This window comes from Triturus cristatus, chromosome 1_1 (genome assembly GCF_964204655.1).
Source record: "Triturus cristatus chromosome 1_1, aTriCri1.1, whole genome shotgun sequence".
Lineage (NCBI taxonomy): Eukaryota > Metazoa > Chordata > Amphibia > Caudata > Salamandridae > Triturus > Triturus cristatus.
The window spans coordinates 717385816-717412700 of NC_140579.1; positions in this window are offsets into that span (position 1 = coordinate 717385816).

Genomic DNA, 26885 nt, shown 5'->3' on the forward strand with positions numbered 1-26885 from the left:
CCGCCACCCAGCCCACCGTTAATGGCCGTGTGTCGGATCCCAAGTGTAATGCTATTGCATGCTTCACTAGTAAGTATCCCAGAGCCACCCATTGTTGCTCTAAGTCAGTCAAGTCAGAGGCCTCCCAAATATTCCGAATCCCCATTTGCGGTGACAGCTGAAGAGATTTACTCAGTGTGTCTCATCTGGTACCGTCCCACAGAGGACATATGACGGGATATTCCCATAGGATGTGATAAAAGGTACTGTCTCGGCCGCATCATCTAAGGCATAGCGCGTCTTTTTGGTTTCCTATTTTGGCCATGTGTACCCTGGAGAGGTAGGACCTGTGGAGTATTTTCAGTTGTATGAGGCGAAAACTGTGATTTATTGCAGTTTCCCTCTGGGATATTAGTGCAGTTTGCCAGTCTTCGTCAGCCAGGGGCCCCAAGTCTGTTTGCCAGCGTTCACGGAGAGCTTGGAAAGAGTCAGGCAAATTATTGCAAAGTTTGCGATATGTACAGGAGGCAGCCCCCTTCAAGAGCGGTTCGGAGAGCAGACGGTCCTCCAAGGGGGAAGATTCGGGCAAGGAGGACAAGTCCGGAATGCATGTGAGAAGGGCGTGTCTGATCTGCAGGTATCGGAACACCTCACCTGGTGCTAGATCATATTTGATCTGTAGCTCTTTAAATGTAAGGAGCTTTCCTCTACCGATCAGGTCCCCTATGTTAGCTATGCCGATGGTGTCCCATTTATTGAACTCCAAGTGATTGCAAAGTAGTCCCAACCTTTGAGAAGACCACAGCGGTGTAGCTTTTGTGAACTTGTCCGCCCATCCCAGGCGCCTAGTAGCTTTATGCCAGATGGCAACCGTCTGTGACATGGGTCCCAGATAGCAACCTTTTCGGACCGTGCTGTAAAGAGCACCCAGGTAGCCCTCCCGCCCTGTTTGGTATTGTTCTAGGTGGAATGCTGGGTTCGACGGAGAACCATGAATCCAATGGTTGATAGCCACTAGTTGCGAGGCCCAATAGTAGAGGCGTAGATCTGGAAGGGCAATCCCTCCTCTCGACAAAACAAAAGGTATTTGCTACGCCTTGGCCAAGAAGGACCCTCCAGAAGGTATCGGAGCTGATTCCACTAGAGCTAAATATTCTTCTTCTGCTTTGGCTAGAGGTGTTCCTGTATTTGATATTTGTAAAGCAGCAACTTGGGCCTCCCTCCATACTTTTGCAAAGCAATACTGCTTGGTTTCGGAGGCTAGGAGGGACGGCCATTTTGTGCGATCTGTGCTGCAAGATTTTTTTGTCTAGTCAGGTGGACACCCTCCTCCGGGAGAGGTACGGCTTTGGGATTCTGTTCAGAAGGTGAGGAATCCACAGGCAGAAGTATCCATCAGAAGAATAAGTTACTTACCTTCTGTAACGCTTTTTCTGGTGGATACAGTATCTGCCTGTGGATTCCTCACTGTCCCACCCACCTCCCCGTTGTCTACCTGTTTCTACCAAAAAGATGCTTTAACTGTTTAACATGAGTGTTTTTTTTAAATATGACTTTATCATGCTTATGTTTTTAATAGTGGGGAATGCTTGATCTTTTGCTATTTCTCCATGCCCTTATTGGGTTATGCATTTGTGTGTGTGTGTACATGGTCAGTGACATCACTCATGACATCAATGATGACATCTGAAATGACACATTGTGCATTGCGGTCGTGCAAGTTATAGTTACCTGATCTAACTATAACGTGGAATTTCATTGGTTTTTTACGAGTGAAATGTACAGCTAACTATAACTTGTGTGAAACCTATGGTTTTTTAAGTGAATTTGCAAGGTTTTTTAAATGCTAATTCCTAACTATACCGTGGGGGAAACCTACGGTTTTTTCAGTGAATTTGTAAGGTTTTTTAAATGCTAAGTTATGTATTTATTTTTAATTTTTGCGCGCACGGTGCGCTTCGCTGTGGGCACTCAGTGCGCTGCGCGCACAGAGTGCCCACGTTGCGCATTTCGTACCGTGCACGCCTCGCCATTTTTTACAAAATATCAATTGTTTTTTTCTCCCTTGGGGGTCCTTAGATTTATACATTAAATGTGATTGTTTTTAAATTATTACATTTATTTTTCATACTTTTTGGTCCTTCGTGAACCCCCTGACGAACGCTAGGGGGTCTGCAACTCTCTTCATTGCCCCCTTTTCATGTTATCAACCTTTGTTTTTCAGTGCGAGAGACAGAAAATGGCGGCCGATACTTTCTGATTTCGACCGATTCGAATGTTTACAGTCATGTAACCACCAATCAGAATTGAGCTCGCGCACGGCACCGTACGCGTACGGTAAGCTTACCGTAAGCGCACGGAGCGCGCTTACAGATATATATATTGATTTAAATGCTATTTTCTCAGGACCTACTGAACAGATTTACACCAGACCTGCAAAAGGCACATCCCTGACCTGAGGACTACCTCTCTGCCCAATTTCAAGTAATTCTGTTCAGCCGTTCGGGCTGTAGCTCGGACTAAAGGTCCTATGGGAAAATGCATGGGGAAAACGCGTTTTGGGACCCCCCTTTTTTCTCAGCCCCCGCATGACGAATCCCCCCGAGACTTTCAGGGTAGGAGCGGAGCGGAGCGCCCCATTAGTTTTGAAAAATTCGCGAGGATTCGTCAACCGGCGCCAAAGTTATTCCAAATAGAATGTTGCGGATTTCCTATGGAAACACGGTCCTAACTATAACTATCTACTGGCGACCGCCAGTAGATAATATATATATATATATATATATATATATATATATATATATATATATATATATATATATATATATATATATATATATATATATATTCACTGAAAAAACCATAGGTTTCACACAAGTTATAGTTAGCTGTACATTTCACTCGTAAAAAACCAATGAAATTCCACGTTATAGTTAGTGCAGGCAACTATAACTCACGCGACCGCAATCCTCTGCTGATGACATATGTGTCTTTATGAAAAAAAAATATTTGTAATATATGTATAGCTAAAATTTAATGGAAGAAGACATGGGCAAATAAGTGTCTAAATACAGTATTAGCATCAGCAGAGGATTGCGGTCGCGTGAGTTATAGTTGCCTGCACTAACTATAACGTGGGATTTCATTGTTTTTTTACGAGTGAAATGTACAGCTAACTATAACTTGTGTGAAACCTATGGTTTTTTCAGTGAATTTGCAAGGTTTTTTAAATGCTAATTCCTAACTATAACGTGTGTGAAACCTATGGTTTTTTCAGTGAATTTGTACGGTTTTTTAAATGCTAAGTTACTTTACGCCGTTCGTGCCGTGCGCGCCCACTTCATGCAGTTCGTTCCGTGCACGCACGGTTCGCTTTGCGCACCGTGCGCGCACAGTGAGCACGCGGTGCGCGAAGCGCACCGCGCGCCCACTTTACGCAGTTAGTGCCGTGCACGCACGGTGGGCACGCGATGTGCTACGCGCACTGCGTGCCCACGTTACGCTCGATGGGCCATGTACGCACGATGCCCTTCGCGCACCGTCCGCACACGGAGGACATATTATGCGCTTCGTTGTGAAAGGTTATCTATTAATTGTTCAGTTGTTTAAAATGCCATGCACAAAAGGTGCCTTGCGGGCACCTTTTGCACGCGGGGGGGGAATATGTGGATTTTTTTTTTTTTTAATAAATTTTTTGCCGTACGCGTACGGTAAGCGCATTCGGCGATTTTTCAAAACAAAATAAAATTTACTTTTTGGCCTTGGGGGTCCTTCTGGGACACCCTAACCAAGGCTAGGTGGTTAGGAGCTGTCTAGACTGCCCCTTTTCATGTTATCCAACTTTGTTTTTCCTACCCCCCTCAGAGTGCGAGAGAGAAAATGGCGGCCGACACTTCCTGGTTTCGACCGATTCGAATGTTTACTTTGATCTAACAACCAATCAGAAACGCGCTCGCGCCCGGCACCGTACGCGTACGGTAAGCTTACCGTAAGCTCCGGTGACGTCATGCGGAGTCGTAGTATTATGACGTCCTCGTCGACGTGTGAGAGCTAGGAAAGAATGTCCGCGGAATGCTGGCGCGGGGGTATTCAGAAGGTGAGAAATCCACAGACAGATATTGTATCCACCAGAAAAAGCATTACCCAAGGTAAGTAACTTGTTCTTTGAACCTGTACATAAGGCGCCTCTTCAACACCAGTCTTGGAAAACAGCTTTCCTTGTGGCAATAACCTCTGCCCGCAGGGTTAGTGAACTTCAAGCGCTCTGCTCTCATGAGCCATACATCGTATTTCATTCTTCCAAAGTGGTCATGAGGACTCATCTGAAATTGCTCCCTAAGGTGGTTACGAATTTCCATGTTAACCAGGCAATCTCTTTGCCTACATTTTTTCTTAATCCTTGTACTCCAGCGGAAAGATCACTTCATTCCCTATATGTAAGACGATTTCTCAAATTCTATCTCGACAAAACAAAAGGTAAACGGAGATCAGACCAATTGTTTATCAACTATGGCCCCCTCTGTGCAGGCTTAGACCACCTCTAAGCAATCCATTTCCCAATGGATTGTCATGTATTTTACTCTGTTACCAAAAGGCTAACAAAGTTCTCTGTGCTAAACGCAAAGCATACTCTACCAGGGGCAAAGCAGCTACTACCGCTTTGCTCCGCAAAATTCCCATTCCAGAGATTTGCAAAGCAGCAACCTGGAAATCAGTTCATACATTCACTAAACAATACTGGCTATACTCTGACTCTAGGGCAGATGCTGAAGTAGGGCAGACTTCCCTAAGAGACGACCTATTTGCTTAATCTTTTTCCAATGATCGTCTGTCTCCTCCACCGCGCTCTGTGGGGATGGGCTGTCTAATCTGTTAAGTGCTTATGACTATACATGGAAATCCCCTATGAGACAGGAAACTGTTTCTTACCTGTAACTCTAGTTCTCTTGTAGGGGTATTTCCATGATAAGTCATAGGCAACCCTCCCTCTTCCCCGATGGAATAGACAGAGGTGTCCAGACAGTTTGCATAGGTATCACATCGCCTTTAAAAAGAACTGAAGAAACTGCCACCAGCTGTGCATGATGGGATACTGGTACTCTCTGGATTCTTTAAGGCACAGCCTCTGTTTCTGAGCCTTATAATAGGAGCGAGCCTATGAATCCACTCTATCTTACTCTCATTCATCTCTATCATAAAAAAGGGTTTTGTGAGGGAGATTCTGTCTGTGGAAAACATCCCAAATGTAATGTACTAGGCCCTATGTCCCTTCATGATGAAGACTTTGGCCAGTGTAGCCTATGTATTTATGCTGCATTATTGCTCTCTCTCTTAAGTGTCTTTACAGGCCTTCCTCAAGAAAAGTGAAGAATATTGTAGGAAAGTAGGATCTGTTTTTATGGTTACCCCCACTTTTTGACTGGTGTTAGTATGTTTTGACTATAGTTTGCTTGGATCCTACTAATCAGGATCCCAGCATCTGTGCTCTCTCTCCCAAAATGGCTTTAATATGGTCTACTGTACCTTTACAGTTGGCTACTGGTGTACCCCTAGAAGTCCCTAGTATACTGAGGTACCCAGGGCATAGATACACCAGTGGTCTTCCATGGGCCGCAACATGTATTGTGCCTCCCATGGGAGTCACCTTAAACGGTGACTACAGTCCTGCCATTGCAGCCTGTGTGAGATGGTGCTTGCGCCTCTCAGGACAGATATAGGTTTTCTTATATCTGAGGTCACTACACTTAAACCCTATAAGTTACCCCTAAGGTAGGGTCTTCAGTCCTGAAGGTAGGGTGCATGGTTAGAAGTGTGAGGGTGCCCCTGCATGAGCAGGACACCCCTACAAACCCTGGAGTCGATTCTCCTGGCTTTTTAAGTGCGGTCAGCTATTTTAAGACATATTGTCGACATCAGTCATTACGAGATGTCTAATTATATAATGGCTGTGCTGAACCTGGTCATTTTTAGTATTGAACATGTTGGAATCATACCCTAGCAGTGATTTCGGTGTTGGAGGTATGATCCCATGTACTGGAGAGCTCCTTAAAGGAGCCCCCTGTACTCCCATTTGAGCCAGTTCAGGAGCCGTTGGTTCCTGCTCTGATGCGAAACTGGGCAAAGGACAGGAGAGTATCCTCTCCTCTGGGAGGGGCCCAGAGTTATTCCAACCCTTACCTTGGGTATTTAAGGGCTCCTCCATGGGTGGGTCCTCAGATTCGTCATTGAACACTCCTCCGAAACAAAGATACTCTTCGGCCGTCTAGACACTTGGACTTCACTACACTTCGCCTAGAACCGAGACTGCTTTAAGGAAGACTCCTTCTGCTACTAGTCTCGCTATTGTGCAAAGTGTTCTCCAGAAGACCGGTGGGCATCAAAAACATCCAACGAAATCTCCCTTGGAGTGAGGGAGTCACTACCCTGCATCTGCAGGCATCGCAATGAAGCTGACCGGTCTGCTGCTCCTGTTGTCCTATGGACATCCATAGGCTCAGCAACACAGGTGGTGGTTCTGTGGCTCTCCAGAGGCCTGACCTGTCTTCCCTGCAATTTGGAGGGCAGTATCCCTCACCAGAGCTGCTGGGACAAAACCCCTGTGCACTGCATCGACTTGCCATTGCCAAGGCTTGTTGCCTCTGCACTCCAGAGATCTTCGGGGTACAAGAAGCTTCAGCTTCCAGCACCTCATCCCCTGAAGACCAGAGCCCTCGCTGCATCCCTTGCATCATTGATGAATCATGGGCCTCCATCTTTGGTGAGCTGCCTGAGGTCCTCTTGCGACTCCGCTGCCTTCGGCCTGTGGATCCTCTTGAGGGTCTTCTTCTGCTTTTTTTTGGCGGGTTCCCCTGCTTGCTGGGGCTTGTAATGACTCTCCTGCACTTGGTGAGTCCCTTGGAGCTTGCTGGTCTCAACAATTGCATCTTGTCGTCTTCCACGCCAGTTTCAGCTACCAATGCTTTTTGGTAATTCTACCAGACACTGACCACCTAGACACCGACATCCAACGTGGGACAGCTCGTGCATGGCTCCTGGTCTTACTCGGCATTGCCTGGTCCCCTCAGCTGCAGCGACAAGGGTTGGCATTGTGTCTGCGTCCCGCCTGGCCACCTCTGGGTGGCATAGACTCTGTCCCCTCTGCTTGCAGGGTCTACTGTTCAAGAACCCACCCTTGGATTCCACCGTTCTTCTTTAGAGACTTCTCCAGAGGCTTTTCTTCCCAAGTCTTCCATTGTCGTCTACGCGAGGTTCCAACTTCACTTCACCCCAATGCATCTGGCTTCCCTGGTGCAGGTAACCTAGTTCCTGGGACATCCACGGGTGGGGTGGCTCTCCATCCTTTCATTCACCAAAGGGTTTCTTCAGGGTCCTCTGGGAAGGGTCCCTTCTCTTTAAAACTGCAACCTCAACTTCTCCATAGACTTCTGTTTGGCATGCGGCTGGGTTTCCACTCTGCAGACAGCCTCTGTGGGGTTCCTGGGGACTTACCTTGGGTGATTCCCGGTTCTCCTAGGTCCACTAAGTCCTTTGGTCCAAGTCCTGTTCTTACTTGCATTTCGCATTCCACTTATTTCGAATAAGGTTTAGTCTTCCCCTGGAGACCAGTGTATATTTGTGCTACTTACCTGATTTCTTTGTAGTATTTTCATGTGTATTATTGATATCTCAGGCTAGGAAATATACCAATGTGATAGTGATTGTCTTGTGTAATAAATGGACTTACTTTTCATAAACACTGGGTAGGTCATTTTCATCAAATCTACACTATTGATTGATTGTGGTAAAACAAGATGCTTTACACTCCTAAAAGATAAGACTGACGGCTGCTCTCCACAGCTACCACTTTGAGAGCTTTCAAAGGATGTCCTAGACCACCAAGAGGGGTACCCGGATTAGTGCCAGGTGCTAAACTCCTTTACGTTTACACTATATACTAAGCCAGCCTCCTACGAATATCCACTTAAGAAGATATATCTAAAAGAAGTGCTCCGGGGTCCCCGCACATGGGCGGGACTATTCAGTGTTTGACTTATCATGGAAATACCCATACGAGAGAACTGGAGTTACAGGTAAGAAACTGTTCCTTCCTCATCAAGTGTCAGGAGTCTATCCCTGCCCCTTCCCAAGAGTAACTTCCACATTAAAGAGCTCCAGTCTCTCTGGTGTAACTTAATCATTTTCCAAGCCTTCTCAAAGGCTGTAAAGCACTTGGCAATGTCCTTGCCTTCAACATATTTGGGAACAATCCCTTTCAGGACTTTGGGATTAATAGTCTACTATTTTCCCCTATTTAGTTTGTTGCTGCCACTACTCAGCCCTTTCTCTTTCTATAGCCAGGATTTTGGCCGGCTGCTTTTTTGACTAGTCTTCTTCATCTAGTTCTTCTATATCTCTGTTCCTTGAGTTGCCTTGAGGTAGGGTGATAAGGGTAGACGTTCTGGTTTGAGTCCTCAACATCTCTTATAACGTTAGGGGGGAGTCTATCTCCTTGGGAACTGACTACAATTCCATTGTCACCCTCATTCTCCTCCTCAGATGGCACAGGATCCTTTGCCAACTGTGCTGCATCAAAGACTGCAAGAGCCTGCAGTATCTTAGAGGCGTGGGTTTGAATACCACCGCTACCACCAAATGTAGGAACCTGGCTTTTTATTTAGTGGCCCCAGGACCCTCATTTGGTTTACAGGGCTTACTTTAATAAAGTGCTCTATTTGTGGTAGTGTGGTTGAGCAGCTTAAGCTCATCAGAGACAAGTTTTGGACTTATCGATTTTACAAGAAAAAGGTAAAAATGCTCAGATAACGGATTTTGAGGTATGAAACTTGAACGTAGTAATGTTATCTTAAGAGAGGAAAAAACATACACAGCAAACAGATACTTGCAGTCGAAGTTCGGGGGTACCCTTTTGGACTTAATGTGCTAAGGGACCAAGGTCCGAAGAACCACTAGCAGTTTTGGGTTTCCTGCCCTGGTGTGTCAGGGTGCAGAGGTGTTGGTCGAGATGGTTGCCTCGAGTGCTACACCGTAGCAGTGAATGAATGAATATTGGGATTTATAAAGCGTGCAGCTACTACTAGTGTGTCCTGGCGCTAGGATGGTGCAGAAGGAGGAAAACATATTAATCTTTGAAAAAATGTCTTTTCTAATGTTTGCGTAAGGATTTTTTGTCAGAAATACATCTAAGGGCCACCGGGAGTTCATTCAATATTTAGCTGTCAGAACACAGCAAGCTGAACTGCCCCATTTCTTTCGTCAGACAAAAGGGGAAACTTAACAGATAGGCTGCCTTATACCTCAAGGGTCTCTTAGGGCAGTAGGGGTCAGTTTATCCTGAAGGTATTTAGGGCTGGTTCTGTAGAAGGCTGTGTGCGCTGTCGTCAAACCTTATTCACGAGTTGCCAGTGTAGCAGACTCCGGTAGTGGGATATTGAGGTATGCTTAGCAAGATTGAACAAAAGGCGAACAGCCATGTTTTGAACCCCGTGAAGGCTCTGTATAAGGTAGCCTGGGATGCCTAGATTTAGGTTATTAGCGTAATCTAGTCTTAATAGGATCAGCCCCTGTACAACGGATTTCTGGGCTTCCCAAGGCAGGAATTAAAGGAATTTCCTTAGCATCCTAAGAACCCACTAAGAAGTTTTGATCACTTCTGAGGTCTGGTGCTCGAATGATAGGTTTGTGTCAATAAGAACTCCTAGATTTCTAGCCACTACGGCAGGGGCAGGTAGTATTGTGCCGTCAACCCGCCAAGCCACTGACCATCTGGGCAGAAGGTTGTTACCAAATAGCAGGACCTCTGTTTTCTTAGGATTACATGGCAGGGAATTGAACTTTAGTCAAAACATCACAGCGGACATGCAGGAAGTGAAAAAAAAAGAAATTCTCGGGTTTGTTGTTGTAGGTTAGAGGCAGTTGCATGCCATCTGCATAGGAGCCCACAGAGATGCCAAAGGAGTCAATAAGAAATGCTAGCAGCGTCATATAAATATTAAAAAGTATGGGGCTCAGGGCTGAACCCGAGGACACTCCATAGCTGAGTTTTCTTTTGCCTCTGAGTGGTGTGGTTTAAGCCAGACGGATTTTTGCCTGTCCTCTACGAAGGACTAAAGCCAATTTGAAGCTTTCCCCTCAATTCCAGTTGGGTGAGACTATGAAGCAGGATCTCATGTGAGATTGTGTCAAATGCCTCTGTTAGATTTAACAAAATCAGAGCAGCATTTTGGCCAGCATCTAGGGTGAATTTAATGGAGTCAGTGATTTCCATTAGGGCAGGCTCATTGCTGTGAAGGGCCCTAAAACCAGATTGTGAAGGGTGTGGGAGATTGTTGGTGTCTAGGAAATGTTAGTTGCGTATTAACCTTCTCAATGATTTTGGACGCTCCAGGAAGCAGAGAGATAAGTCTAACATTTACTAAACTGTTAGAATCTGCATTTGTTTTTGTTTTTTAGCAGAGGGATCACATTTGCTTTTTTCCACGTGGTTGCCATTTTCCCTGATTGTGAGGAGGTGTTGAAGAGCTCATGGAGAATAGGTCCTACACCATCCCTAATGAGACTCGTAACTTGATAAGGGAGGGGGTCCAATGGTGAGTCAGATTTGCTTTTGGAAATCAGGCTTTCCACCTCAACCACTGATTGGGGGAGGAGTTGCGCGAGTTTCACCTGAGCTGGTAGCAAAAGGTGACAAACGCTTTTAAATGATACATTGACCTGTGATTCCATAAGCTTGTCTTAGATTTTCTGAATTTGTTTTAAAAAAGTACTTTGCTGGTATCATAGGATAGTGGACGATTCAATGGGGGTGTGTGGTTCATTTAGGATCTGTAAAATCAGTTACATTCTTTAAAATGTCTTTTGCGTTATTTGTTCAGTTGATTTCAATTGTGCAAAAGGTTCTGTGAGCCAGTGTTACGTTTGTGTGATATAGACTGATGGCCATTTTATACTGGTGTTTATCAGAGACATTGTATTCTTTGCGCCATGTCCCTCCTAGTGTTTTACATTTTTCCCTCTCGACCATTAGTTCCTTTGTGAATGAAGGGCTGATGGGTTTGCTCTGAGCGTCCCATATGTAGCCATGGGGACGGCGATAGAGGCAGCTCCTACAAGCCAGTTGTTCACCACGCTTTCATCAGATACCATATCATCTATTAGTGTTGGTGCCTGGAAAGTTCTCCTTCAGTAAAGGAATGTCAACTTTGTCTCAGATGTGATCACTGATGGGGAATTCTGTCCTACCTGTGTGTTTAACAGGGGACCAAGACCAGGAAGTGCAAGATGAAGAGATCCGACCATGTGATTTCTTTAGGTATACGGGTCGAAGGGGATATTGGAAATGATGGCATCCAATAGTATGGCCGACTTGATGCATAGGGCCATTTCGTGCCACTAAGAGATTTGTCTTGGCCAGTGTCTCAGTTTCACTGCCATCTTATCCGTCGGGTTATCTAGTTGGATATTGAAGTCGCTTAAGATTGAAAGTCAATGGGTACCTTAATCAAAGGCTACAAGGAGGGACTTAGGGGCCAGTCTGGGTGATCCCAAAAGAGGGCTCATGTTATGAGGACCCCTAGGCCAAGGGTACGCAGCCAGGAGTCACGGCCCCTGCCTGTGGATCTCCGGTGCTGAGGGTATTGGCTGGCTGGCCACTGAAGCTCTCATGGTGGTCAGTCGGTTCTGCTGATGTAAGGAAAACAGCAGGGCCACTCTGGCCGTGAATCTAGTCTGTCCTGAAGTCCCTTGTTGTGCAGGAAGGCTTCCAAGGGTGGTGGTGTCCGGGCTATACGAATAGCAAGCCTTGGCTGGTGAAAGTACCTCAGTACTCAGTGTATTGGTGCAGGGGGGCTCCTGGGTGGTATAGCATCTCGAAACTCGACAGAGAGATGGGGCTAATCTCCTACAGCCACAAAAACTTCCTCCTGCAGAGTTGCTTTCTCTGTGAGCCTGATGGCCAACAACACAGTGAACCAGACCGATGCAACCAATGCCTGCTGATGCAGGGTGATGGCTCCTTCACCACAAGGGAGAAGGTCACTGGTTGTCTAAGTAATAGACAGTCCTTCAAGTGTTGGGGATGATTTGCAGCCGCAGGGCAAGTCTGGTCTTTGCAATTGTCAAGGAGCAAGAACCGAAATAGCTTTGCTCACTGTTATGGATGGGCTTAGAATGCGAGCAGACAATGGTCATTCAATGTTGTTGATTTTATTAGCTCTTTCTGCTGCTTTCAATGGGGTCAACCATGGCATCCTCTTGGACAGGCTATTCTCGATTGGAGTCGGTGGCTCAGTGGCAAAGTAGCTGCACTACTATCTGTCGGATAGACAGCAGGCTTTGTCCCTCCCTCCGTTATGCTCCGAGTAGAAGTCTACTAAACATTGTGCCCGCAAGGATCATCAATCATTACTATACGTTACAATATTTACATGAGCTCACTTAGCAGATTCGTGCAAGGGTAGTTTGGTTAATTACGCCGATGACACTAAATTAATCTTATCATTAGAAGGAGATCAATCGATGTCACTTGACACATTTCATGATTGCATGAATTGACGTTACAGTCTGGCTTAAATCCAACTTCTTGAAGTTTAATGGAGGCAAGACAGAGTTTCTGTGCTGTCCAGCGTCTAAGGTCCCGGTTTTGCTCCCATCTAGCTTTTGACCAGTTTCCTGTGGTAAAGTTCCTGGAACCTTAGAGGCTGTCAGAAATCCAGGGGTAATTTTTTACAGGAAGCTTAGCTTAGCTCATGTCAAAGAGAGGGCAGGGATCTGTTTCTCCTTAATCAGAGCACTTCGCAAGATTATTCCACTGCTTCCCATTTAATCTATGCCATTGGTGGTACGCAGTGTGAGCCTAAGCAGACTGGACTATTGTAATGTCCTATTGATAGGAGCTCCGGACTTCCTAATCAAGTAGTTTCCGAGAGTTCAAACAGCGGCAGCCAAATTGGACCTGAATAGGCGGAAAAGATCCTCTGTCTGTCTGAAAGATTTACTCTGGCTTCCATTTACAAAAGAATAATGTTTAAGTCCCTTTGCATCGTTTTTAAATCCCTTCATGGATTTGGTCCTCTCCCCCTGCAGAAGAGCCTAAAATGGCACACTGCTGGTAGGAGCTGATCAGTTTGGCCAGGTTTAGAAAAAACAGACAACGGGAACGAGCCTTAATGATCGAAGCACCTCGGCAATGGAATCATCTTCTGGATGACCTGAGATTCTCCATCGATCTATTACACTTCAGAAAGAGTTTCAAAACATTGCTTTTCCCTAAAAGTTAGTGCTTCTCCCTCAGTTTTTTTAACTCAATATTTTGTTGAGTACTGTCACACTGTATGGAACTTCTCTCCTTTTTCCCACCAGTAATCGAAATTGCGTCTGGATACCTGTTAGGTTGCAGTAGTGATTTGCAAGCGAGATAAATAAACAAAAACCTGATGAAGAGGATGATCATGTCCTGCAGTAAGATGAGGAAAACTGGTATTTAGAACTCCTAGTTTCCAGTGGCCTGGATACATTTCCAGATACTGGCCTTGTTTCCTCTCCTGCTCCTGAGGAAAGTGACTCCTTCTCCATTGTTATGTGGAGGGTAGCATAAGCATTAGACTTCCAACTATGGAGGCACAGACTAATGTACTAATATAGATACTGCAGCCTGGTCAAGCCCCTACAGATTCTATGCACCATTTAATGAAGCCCTCAGACACTGAGCGAGTCGGTCACTTTGTCTCTGTTCAGCACCTGGCAACCCAGCTTTTCTTACTCATCTTCCTACACCAGAAAGTCTGGCCGTATGGGCATCCACCAGTAAACTTAATGCCAACGCCTTCACTACCAATCTACCTAATAGAACAGAAACATTTGAAAAACATATTTTTTCTCTACAAGCTTAGCTTTGTGCTCACAAAATGCAAGCTGTCTTCTAGGCCGCTACTCTCTTGCACTACGTGACATGGTGGCCCAAGTTTTACTGCCAGTTGTGGATGACCTGTGGGCACCCTTAAACCAAACTTATCAGGATGGCTGCGATGCAGCAATCTTTATGATCCACTCTTTTTTTTTTTAAACAATTTGTATTAGAAACAAAGGCAGCAGCAGAGACAATTACATTGACAATGTAGACAAGCAAGTACATAAGGTTACAAATCGATCTCAGCGTTCGTCAATCACGCAGGAGTCCAGGGTATCAAAATCCAACAATTGCCATTCAATTCGCATGAAGAGCACTTACATGTCACCGGGTCAGGAGACTGCATACATAAATATCTTTTCATGATCGCCCACCGCGTGTGCCATCCAATCACTCGCTCGCCCCTCACTTCCCAGGAGCCTCTCCCTCCTTAGTTCTATCATTGGAGAAACACATATCTCCCCCCTATACTTATTCCAGTTCCCCCACTTGTAGTCCCATTTACGCGGGCAACCCCTCCCTTTAAACACTGTTTTTTCAGCGATCATAGCATAATCCATGTCCTTTGCCCAATCTGTCATTAACGGTATAGGGTCCACACCCCACTTCTAGGCAATGTTCCGCTTAGCTATACACCACCCCATTGTGGCCCATTACTGCTGAGCCTGCGTGAGGTCCATCGCTTCCCAGATATTGAGGAGACATAATGTGGGCGTCGGGTGGATAGTCTTGTCACATGTCCTAGTCAATTATCTGGTAACGTCAGTCCAGTATCGTTGTATGTGAGGGCAGCCCCATAGGATATGCAGGAATGTTCCCATCTGATTACAGAGCCGGAGGCAGAGTGAGTCAGGTCGCCTACCAAGCCTATGGAGCAGTGTGGCATCAAAGTACACTGTGAAGAATTTTAAGCTGCACCAGGCGAAGACGCATAGGGATAGCCACTTCTCGGGTGAGGACAACGCCTCTTGCCAGTCCTCATCGGCCAGTTCTCCTAATTCGTCCTCCCAGGACGCCCTCAGTTTCAACATCGGGTCGACCCGGTTGTTGATCAATCTCTTGTATGTGAAAGATATGGCCTTGCGGTTCATAGGGTCCAACAAGAGCCTATCCTCAAGGGGAGAGGAGTCCGGAAGGGGTGTTTCTTTAGGGAGGGCAGATTCAATAGCATGGCTGATCTGTAGGTAGCGAAACCTTTCAGACGGTGCTAGTTGGTACTTAGTCTGGAGATCCGAAAACAATGCCTTTTTACCCTTGACCCACATATCACCCACTGTGGAAATTCCAATCATGTCCCACTTATCAAACCCGGCATAAGCACTAAGCCTCCCTAGAATATCCGGTTCCCACAGGGGGCTAGCCTTCGTAAGACATCCCTGCCAGCCCATCTGCCTCTGCGCTCCATGCCACACCTCCACCGTACGCGCTGTCGGGCCGGTCAGGCACAATTTCTTATGGTTTGTATACAAAGCTCTATTATAGCCCCCTTTCCCCAACAACCAGTGGTCAGTGCGAAAGCTGGGATCATCATGTCTCCCGAACACCCAATGGTTAATGGCCATCAATTGTGAAGCCTGGTAGTAAAGGCGCAGATCCGGCAATCCTATACCTCCATTATACCAACCCATTGTTAGCTTGGCCATAGCTATCCGAGGTGGTTTATTGTCCCACAATAAGTCCCGTATTGCGGCATCAATCTGTGAAAAATAGGAACTGGGTACCAGGATGGGAGTGTTATGTAGCGCATAAAGAAAACGTGGCAGAGCAAGCATCTTGAATAAGGACGGACGACCTAACAGCATTAGTGGGAGAGTTTTCCAATATGTGACGTCTGAGCGAAACCGCTGCAACAGCCCCTGCAAGTTCCGTTAAAAAAACAATGTGGCATTGGTAGTGATAAAAATCCCTAAGTAAAGAAAACCCTGGGAAGCCACCGGGATAGTAAATCCTCAAGGACTACGAGGCGGCTCACCCCAAAAGGAATACATCTGAGATTTAGACCAGTTTATTTGATATCCAGAGTGTGCTCCAAAGATGTGAAAGATATGAAGTACTCGGCGTAGTGAGCGTGCTGGGGAGGCAAGGTAGAGTAAAATATAATCTGCATATAGTATATGCGATCTTCGTGATCATTCATCCATCGCATATCTCTAATACCCGGGTCTCCCCTTATCCAAACCGCCAATGGCTCAAGAACCATGGCGAAAAGGAGAGGCGACAGTGGGCATCCCTGTCTAGTGCCACAACATAGGAGGAATGAGGTGGAGCGGTGATTATTCACTGAAACATGAGCCCTGGGTTGTGAATATAACAATTTAACCCATCCCTTAAATTTGGGGCCAAACCCCATGCGGTCGAGAACCGCAAACAGGTACTCCCATGCTATGGTATCGAACGCCAATTGAGCGTCAAGTGCCAGTAGTATAGCCTCCTCCTCCACGACCAATGGCCCCGTGCACCCTTCGCAGATTGCACGCCGTATTCCGTCCTGGCATGAATCCAGATTGATCCGGATGGATCAAGTCCGTTAGGTAAGGGAGCAGACGATTCGCCAGTAGCTCGGCCAAGATTTTGGCCTCTATTGCAATTAGAGAGATAGGCCTATACGAAGTACACTCGTCTACCGTCTTGCCGGGTTTATGAATGACCACAATGGCGGCCTCTCGGATGTCTTCTGGGAGGAGGGCGCGTTCGTAGCATCCATTATAAAGATGAAGTAAATGAGGTGCTAGTATGGAAGCCATTGGTTTGATTAGTTCAATCGAAACTCCGTTCGGGCCCGCCGCTTTGCCAGTGCGAATGTCTTGAATTGCCTTATGAATTTCCTCAGCATCCAGTGCCACCCCATCTTGCTCAGAGAGACACGTCACCTCGATAGTGGCAAGAAGTTCCGCTGCCCATGCGGCTTGTGAATCTTTCGGAGCCCCATAAACTGTTTTACAATGGTTAGCGAAAGACTCCGCGATCTCTCGGGGATCTGTTATCAGAATATCATCGGCACCCTTAAGTGCACGCACCCACCTTGCTGACTGTTCTTTACGCTCCTGCCAAGCCAATAACTTACCGGTGCGTTCCCCTTGTTCATAAATACGGTGCCGGGTGGCCAACGCTCGTCTATTGGCGTCCTCTAGGAGCAATTGTTTATAATCTTGCCTTTTTATATTTAGTAGGTGCTGAGTGCTTGGCTCTGGATCTCGAGAGACATCAACTTCAAGATGTAGAATCTCAGTTTCTAACTCCATCACTCTTCGGCGTTCGGCCCTATGGCCAGCCATCGCAGACAAAGCCCTCCCCTTGATCACAGCTCCGTATGCCCCCCACAGTGTAATAGCTGACTGAACCGACCCAATGTTTTCTTCAAAGTAGTAATCAGTATCTTTCCTCAGAGTATCTCTAATGTGAGGGATCTTGAGTGCCCAGGGTGGAATCCGTATTGGGCCCAGTTGCGGCGGGTGCTGCACACCCAGAACTGTCGGTATAGGAGAATGATCGGACACCCCCCGCACCAGACACCTTGAATACGAAAAATCTTGTATGTGCTGAGCATGTGTGAACAGATAGTCGATTCGGGATTAACTTCCGTGTACCCCAGACTGAAATGTATAGTGCGTGTCCCTAGTGTGCGTCCACCTCCAGATGTCTACCATCCCCAGGGCATCTATAAAGTTTCGTAAGTGGGCGCAGTGCGCTGAGTCATGTTTAGGAGCCCGTCCATCGTCAAGTTAAAATCACCCCTCAATACCAGTGTTCCCACCGGTAGATTAAGTATTAATGTCCCAACATCAGTCAATGTCGTGCGCTGCAGACCTGGAGGCACATACACTGACACCACATTAAGAACTCTACCCTCCCATAAGCCTGTGCAGGCTGCGTATCTACCCAGCGGATCCGTCCAGGTATTTTGAATCACGTATGGACAGCCTTTTCGTAGGAGTATCCCCACCCCCCTGGAACTAGTAGTGAAACCTGAATGTGCCACCATTCGGTATCCCTTCCTATCTAGGGCCATACATGAATTACCGATCAAGTGAGTGTCCTGTAGTAGCACCATATGAAGTCCATGACGGTGGACAAATTGCAACACGATACCTCTCTTAATCTTGTCCCCTAACCCGTTGACATTCCAGGTGACAAGTTTAAGCCCCTGACTTTTCGTCATTCGTCCCAGAGGGCAACGGGTAAATATGTATAGAGGGCCCGCGGTGGCCGAAGCCCCCCAATGCATCAAACTGTACAACCCCTGGACTTTCACTGATAACTTCAAAGTATTGGATCATCTCGCCTGAACATAACAACCAACCAATCTGTACACATATAAGCAATCACGTTGTCTCACTGCAAGGTAACACCCAATGCTGCCCCCCCCAATCAATGTATGATCCACTCTTGCTTGGGCAAGACCGACTGCCTAGGTCGGATGAAGGTACATGTGTGACACTTAGGCTCCATGCATGGGTGAGGTCTACAGGCGTCTTTGGGGATGCCCAAGCATCCCTAATGGACATGTCATATTGATCTCCACTCTTTGGCGAAAAGGTGGATTTGGCCCCAGAACGGTTTAAAGAAAGCAGGGCCACAGTATGTTCTTTGGGTCTTTCTATCTCTGTTAGACAGTTAAAGCAAGCACTGTACTGGGCCCAAAGCAGCACCAACACTACACCTCCACCGGCACAGGGGCGGCCCTGTGCCAACACAGTGTCGGGTTCCCAATACAAAGCAATGGAGAAAGCCAAAATCGGAAGCAGGCTCAGGACAGGAGGCCAGTCGACGGAAACCTACAGCTGCAGAGGTAAGTTGCGGTTCTCGGGGAATTAGGGACATCTTTTGTGCTCTTCACCAAGGCCCAGGACGGACAGGTGCAGGTGTACCTTTTGGTGTCAGAAATGGTTTACCAGAGCAGGACGCGGTTGGGGGGGGGGGTCTCTGTGCAGAGGCTGCAGGTGATGTAGAGGAGTCCAGGAGAGGTCAGCTCATGGTGACTCAGGCTCTGAAGCGCTGGGGAACCTTGCTGGGATCGGTGGGCCACCTGGACTTGGACTCAAGGCTTCGGTGCAGAGGTGGAACCGGGGCAGGGTTTGCGATTCTTCAGGTCACAGAATCCTTACTTTAAAAATGGTTGCTTGGAGAACAGGTCCGCTGTTCTTAAGAGTCTTGTTCTTTATTGAAGACCGTCTGTCCTTCCAGAATTTTGGAGTTTGCTGGGCTGCTTGATGAGTCGTCTTTTGGTGCAGGATTGTGGAGGACTGCAGGCTGGCTGGTAGGGCTGGGGCCAGGTCCATTGGTCTCCTCAGTTTTCTCTGCTGGTGCAGCTCTGTAGCGTCCGGTTCTTCTTAGATCATCAGTAACTGAAGTTCAGGGCTCAGGGTGGACCACCAACTACTACATTTAAGGGTGTTTAACGGGAGTGCCAAGTAGTAGGCATTGAGCTACTTACCTAAAGGGTGGCTATACCCTCTAAATGCTCACCTCACGTGGGGGGTGGGCATATCCCTGAACTTAGTTGGAGGAGTTCCAACATCTTCAAGATGGTGGACACTGAAAAGTGTACTTCCCCTCACCTCCAGCACCTGAGGGGTGGAGTTGGCAGAGGAGGCCACACCTCCTAATCTTTCTCTGTTTTCCCGCCTGTCCTCCTGCCAAAAAGGGGGTGCATCAAAAGCCAGGGAAAAAGTGTGCGTATGCATGTGTGTGGGGGTATTGCAGCAGAAACTTAAATTCCTACATGAGCCCCAGCCAACAGACCAGGACACTCAGCCAAACCTGGTAGAGTCTTCCTAGTCCGTCAGGCAAGGAAGAGTAGAGTAAGTGGTTTGAAAGTTGTAGGGCCTACTCTGCCTTACATCCTTCTGTACAGGTCAGTCCTTTTGGGGAGCAGGCCTACCTCACCAGTTTCAGGACCTAACTTACAATGCCCCTTTTCTAACTCCTTAGTGTCTTCCCTCATTCTTTTTAAGTTGGGATCAGAGGTGTTCATCTCTGCAAATTCTAACTTAGCCAGGGCAACACCCAGCTTACCCAAAGACGTCACCCACAAATTGAGCAACCCCACCATGACCAACAGGGTCAGTGGGCCTAGCTTATTATTTTGCATGGGGTCAAACCACCATGCCAAGGACAATGCAGCCATAAAGGCTAACACCCAGCAGAGGCCACTGATAGCTACCAGTGCTCAGAACCACACATTTAGCGATTCACTGACAGGTGAAGGAGCCAACCTTCAGGCTTCTTGGGGTCCTGGTTACCTGTCGGCTGCTTTACAGTGGGGGGGTTACTACCCTGTGTAGCAAATACCCTTCTTCCACACTCTTTTCTCTCAGCTGAGGAGCCACCAACTCAAGCTAGACAGTTGCCTGACTAGTCTGGTCTTTTTGTGGGTAAGGTAGGAGTTAACCAATGCCAACTTTGGAGCTCTCCCCTACTAGTGTAGAATGTCCTTGGCTCACTAGAACTGTGGCTAACAGATGCCCACCTTTCCTACCCTTGGCTTTTTTTTGGGAACTTACCAGCATTAGCTACAGTTTTAAGCCCGCTTCCCCTACCCCCAGAATCCTTGGGTGAGGTCTGGCACTGGACCAGTATCTCACTTTGGCTCAGGGTGGTTGTCTCCAAGCAGACAGTCAAAGGGGGGGGGCTTTATGACTGCTACCCTACTCCAAGTAAGGGACCCAGCTGTTTCTAGTGGCACTACAGTGACAGGCTTAACAGTGACTTCCTCTTGGATAGCCCTTACTCTTTTTGTCTCACCTAGGATATACTGGTTAGAGAGTACCAACATGTCCTGCACAACAGTGTGACTGGCACATGTATTGCCCAGGGCAGTGGCTGAGATTCCATTCACTAGTAGGTGGTGGAAGTGCCTACTTCCCTCGAGAATCTCCAACTCACCTTTTGGACCCACTTTCCAGTTAAAGGCTAGGTGGACTTCTTCATCTGAGGAACCACCCTGAGGGAAGTGACCCAATTTGGGTCACTCGGGTCACTGATGAACACCTCTCAGCCTCCCACTATAATGAAGAGTCAGTCAGACAGTAGAGAATACAAACCAATAACAGTTTATCCAGAGTACACTCAGAGCGGAGCCCAATCTGCCTAGTCACTTAAGAGTGCTGCAGAGGGACTGACATCAGGAAGCACAACGATACAATAAATACACTTCGAAACCAATGAAAGCACGCCCACCATGGAATTTTCCAGAGAGATGCAGCTGGACACTAAATTACAAAGGAGTAACTTTCGTTTCTGAGGTCGAGCACACATTATCTACTATTCAAAGTCACTCTGCCTGTGCCCCCCATTAGACAAGTGGGAGAAGACTTGGATCTAAGAGGAAAGGTATGCGCTAATAAGAATAGTGCATTCATTAGTGTGGCAGAACTCCGCTCCGAAGAAACATAACCTAGAGAGAGCCGTTCTCGGAAAGGGCAAAGGATTGGTTTCGATCACGATACAAAATGGCACCTTATACACATAATGGCGCTGCGAATGCTAACTTACGTAAAACAATGCAAAAGCATAGTTTTTATTCCAACAGACCCTCCTTTTAGCATGGGCTAAGTAATTTTATGTCATAGCAAAATAAGACACATAATTCAACAAATCATGAATACATTTTTAGGAGCACTCCATATTTTCAGCTTCAGGAAGGGAAACAGTGAGGAGGTAAGAAGTATCAAAAATACCCTAATCTATTTGCATGATGTCTTCTACTTCCTTTGAATCCTAATTGTTGCATTAGTATCATGAATAGATATTCTCTTAGGAGCAAGAAGAATGGTACGATAAGAGCAGCATAAGGAGTGACACTGGATCTGGACACCACAAGAAATCAAAATCACTATGAAATTGATCACCTTTTCAAGGATCCATCCCCACCCACCAAACAATGACCAACTCCAGTTCCCACTCTCCATTCCTTTAACGTTTTCTAGGATGTCTAAAATGTGTTTGGTAATGTTCTTTTCAATATTGGTGATCCCAATTACACACTTGTCTCCTACTACCACGCGCACACCACCACTCAATAGCATATCTAGTTTGCTCAGAATATATCCGCATACTTTCCAATTGGGTGGTGATGTCACACAAAGCCGCTACTGTGGAGTTGGACAGTATCTGCAACTTACATCCAATATATTCCCTAGCTTTATCACCCCTGGCCATTACAGTGCCGCCATTAGTAATAATGGAAGAGAGGATATACCCAAAAATGATACCATTACTATAATTATTGACTTCAAGATCTGTCACCCCTAAGTAAAATTCATTTGTCACTGTTCTTTTAACCCATCTAAACTTAGGCTTCGCATGTTTGCAAGGCACACCCTGAGGCAACACCATCCCACGGGCCACATCACCTGTACCATTATGCATATTGGAATAAGTCCCATTAGATAAGAAGAAAAACCCTGGGTGTGCATAAATTGGCCTATCATAATCTACAGCAGCATACCTAGAATTCCATCCAACAGTACGAGGATCCTTTGGATCTACCATAGAATACATGCCCTTACGCAGAATTATCCCTGAGCAGTTGGCATACAGAATGAGGTCAGTATAATTGACAATTGGGCAACATGCAGGGTAATAACCAGCCTCTCTGGGAACTGTCAATTGTTTGTACTGCCAACCCACCAGTGTGACATTCTGTTTCTCCATATAGAAATGATCACAATAAGTATTGTTGTTACATCCTGGATAACTTGTGCCTCGTGGCTTTCGATGGTATAGACATGGTCCTGGATAACCGAATCCAAATACTCCTTGTACTTCTACGAAATCAGGGGGCAGAGTAGAAGTGTAATTAACAAGTGACAATGGATTTGCAGTCCGTAAGCTTGTAACTGACTCAGTATTGTAGCAAGCAGTACCTTCTCCAAAAAAGGTTTGTGTGTCTAAAAACACATTACTCGGGGCTGTCCTTTTTATGCGAACTTGAGAAACAACCTTATTGTTAATACATGACGGTGCATTCTGAATACCTTTCAAAACCAAGGACACCCCACCCATTATCAATAGTAATAATAGCGCAAAGATAGCTCATATTATCTTTTTCTTGGTAGACCAAAACGTGTGTATGAGTAAGGGGAATCACTGGCTTCTCTTCATCAGCAACCATTCTGCCCAAGGGGTGCATAGCAAATGATAAGGCAAGGGGACAAAATGCCAGCAAAAGGAATATACAAGTTCCCAGTGACCGTCCGAGCCTCACTGGTGCAGGCTCCTATTGTCCATCAAAACGTTGGCGCTCTAGAGCACCGGCGGTGGAGCTTGCTCTGTCCTAAGCTCGGGTTCCCACGTCGACCTGGATAATGTACCCCCCCAAGGGGATATTTTCATTCTATCCTGTCCAATGTTCAAATAGTGCACAAATCTCACATCACCCTTAACTAACTCCGTTGGTACTGTAGCAAAGTATACCTAACTTACACAGTCCATCCCTGACTATTCTGACTTATCCTTTGGTGCACCGTTGCTCAGCCGAAGATGCAGATTATACCTGGGGACTCCAGGCACAGAGGAATCAATGAAAAGGGGCTCCTGGATAGTCCTTATTTCGGGGGAGAACTGCTGCGTTCAGCACTTCATTATTTTCCTCATCCATTTTTGTCCAGGTCAGTCTAGCATCACTAAAGGGAACAAACTGCGGTACCGTCTAACACTCAATCACCTAATCCATCTCTCACCCACTGATCACAGGGCAGAGGTAGAGGCACCTTTTTGCAATGGGTGGTATACACCCAATTCTTTCGGCAGCGATCTTGACAGCTGTGGGTGTAGCCAAGAGGACCAGTTCCGGTCCCTTCCAGCGCGGCACCAAACTCTTCTTCCGCTGAACATTTCAGATAAGAACAAAATCTCCAGGCTGAATGTCGTGTCTGGGCCCCTCTGGTGAAGTTGGCAGGGTTTCCCTACCTGTTGGTGAATAGAACGCAATTTTTCAGTTAACTGGCAAAAATAGTCTACCAACAACGGATACTCAATATCGGAGAACCGCCAAGGGCGCGGGACGCCCCAGACATTTGCCAGGCATCCAAACACGATCTCGTATGGTGACAATCCTGTCCTAGAATGTGCTGTTGTTTTTGTCAAAAAAAGAGCTAATGGTAAAGCATCTGGCCACTGCAACCCTGTGGTCTCCTGCATTTTTGGCAATTTAAATTTGAGATTACCATTGTGCTTCTCAACCAAACCTGCTGACTACGGGTGGTTAGCGGCATGAAACTTCTGCGTTATGTGCAAACCATCACAAATTAACTGAATTACCTTGGCATTAAAATGACTTTCGTTATTACTCCAAATCAAACGGGGCAACCCGCAACGAGGAAAGAACTCCTTTAGGAGTACCTTTGCAGTCGTAATGCCCGTGTTGTCTTTAGTAGGATAAGCCTCGACCCATTTACTGAATGCACAAACCACCAAAACATATTTTAAATTATTGCACCCATCTAATTCAATATAGTCCATCTGAAGCACTCAAAAGGGAAAGTGGGTGGTGCAAAATTACCAGGTGGTGTGGGGGGGGGGGGTACCCTTTCCAGGATTGTGCATCATGCACAGTATGCAGTACTTAACTAAGTGTGCAGCTGTTTTTGAAATATTACCATTCTGTCATACAGGGTCTAACAACTTGCAAATCCCTTAGCACTAATATGGGCTGGGACATGAGCCATCGCAACTACAGGGAGAACATATGCATTTGGCAATATCCATCTCTGCTTTCCTGACTAATCAAGCCAACATCCCTCATCATGTAATTCCTCTATTGTGGCCTCACTTTGTATCTCTTTCACATTCTCAAGTGTATCCTCAAACATGGTAACTTCAGGCACCACCTAGCGGGACCTACTACAAACATTCTTTTCATTTTAGTCCGGGCTGTTTCTTTAGCTGTCTGATCTGCAAAAGAATTTCCTCTACCTACATCATTAGTGACTTTCCGGTTGGGCACTACACTTTACGATAGCCAATTTCTTTGGGAGTGTCAGAGCAGACAAAACCCTAAGTATAAGGTGCCCATGTTGAATCTTGGTACCATGCAAAGTAAGAAACCCTCTCTCAGCCCAGAGTTGCCCAAAGTTATGTGCGACTCCAAAGGCGTATTGGGTGTCAGTATAAATATTGACAACCAGTCCCTCACTCAATTCGCAAGCTCGTATTAATGCAGCTTGGGCCGATTGATAGGGAACTCGTGATGTCTCAACTACTGTACGCAGCGTGGTGATAGCATACGCAGCAGTTGTAGTGCCATCTGGTAATTTAAAACAAGAGCCATCAACGTATAGTTCCACTTGCGGGTCAGATAAGGGTACATCAGTCAAGTCTACCCGTCCTTTCGTCTCTTCTTCCGTCCGGAAGATACAATCATGTTTATCAATCTCATCCTTCTCAGAAGGGAGGGGCAGTAACCTGGCTGGATTCAGAGTGACACAACTTTTAATCGTGATGTGTTTAGCAAACAGTGTTAATTCATAGCCAGTCAGACGTACACTGGTGAGGTGCTGTGTCTTCGTCTTAATCAATAGTGTATCTACAAACAACCGCAATGGACCGCACTCCGCTAGCTCCTCCTCCGGGTCGCCCCAAGGGAAGCTGGTACATGAAGTTCTTGAATGGTTCACCCCAGTGGGTGCAAGTAAGTACTTGTTGAACTGATGATCTCTGATGGAGTTCTTGAATGGTTCACCCCAGTGGGTGCAAGTAAGTACTTGTTGAACTGATGATCTCTAGACCCGATACATGTCCCGGGTTTTTTAAAATATCGCCCGAGACATGGCTCGGGTTTCGGGATAACTTCCCTCCTCAGTAGAGAAAATAGTTAGGGGTGGAAGAGAGGGCCGCCAAGCAACCGTCAAGGGCCTCAGTGCCCACACAGGCACGCAGGTGCGTCGTCCAGGAGCTCGTCAGCTCAAAGCTCGAAGGAGCCATTTTTATAAACAACCGCAATGGACCGCACTCCGCTAGCTCCTCCTCCGGGTCGCCCCAAGGGAAGCTGGTACATGAAGTTCTTGAGTGGTTCACCCCAGTGGGTGCAAGTAAGTACTTGTTGAACTGATGATCTCTGATGGAGTTCTTGAATGGTTCACCCCAGTGGGTGCAAGTAAGTACTTGTTGAACTGATGATCTCTAGACCCGATACATGTCCCGGGTTTTTTAAAATATCGCCCGAGACATGGCTCGGGTTTCGGGATAACTTCCCTCCTCAGTAGAGAAAATAGTTAGGGGTGGAAGAGAGGGCCGCCAAGCAACCGTCAAGGGCCTCCGTGCCCGCACAGGCACGCAGGTGCGTCGTCCATGAGCTCGTCAGCTCAAAGCCCGAAGGAGCCATTTTTATAAACAACCGCAATGGACCGCACTCCGCTAGCTCCTCCTCCGGGTCGCCCCAAGGGAAGCTGGTACATGAAGTTCTTGAGTGGTTCACCCCAGTGGGTGCAAGTAAGTACTTGTTGAACTGATGATCTCTGATGGAGTTCTTGAATGGTTCACCCCAGTGGGTGCAAGTAAGTACTTGTTGAACTGATGATCTCTAGACCCGATACATGTCCCGGGTTTTTTAAAATATCGCCTGAGACATGGCTCGGGTTTCGGGATAACTTCCCTCCTCAGTAGAGAAAATAGTTAGGGGTGGAAGAGAGGGCCGCCAAGCAACCATCAAGGGCCTCAGTGCCCGCACAGGCACGCAGGTGCGCCGTCCAGGAGCTCGTCAGCTCAAAGCTCGAATAGTGTATCTACAGCATGGGGTACCATGACTGTCAGTATCAAGTACGAGTCCAGCCGATTGTCCTATCGAGACATCCACAGCCTGGACCGCTCTTAGACATCTCGGGAGGGCTTGTGCGACAGTGTCAAGAACGGCAGAGAAATAAGCACTCAGCCGTTGCTTATGTCCAAATGTTTGAGTTGAAACAGAAAGCGTGCAACCAGCCATCTCATGAATGAACAATACAAACGATTTGTTGTATCAGGGGTGCCAAGTACTGGAGCTGAACAAAGCGCAGTATCCAAT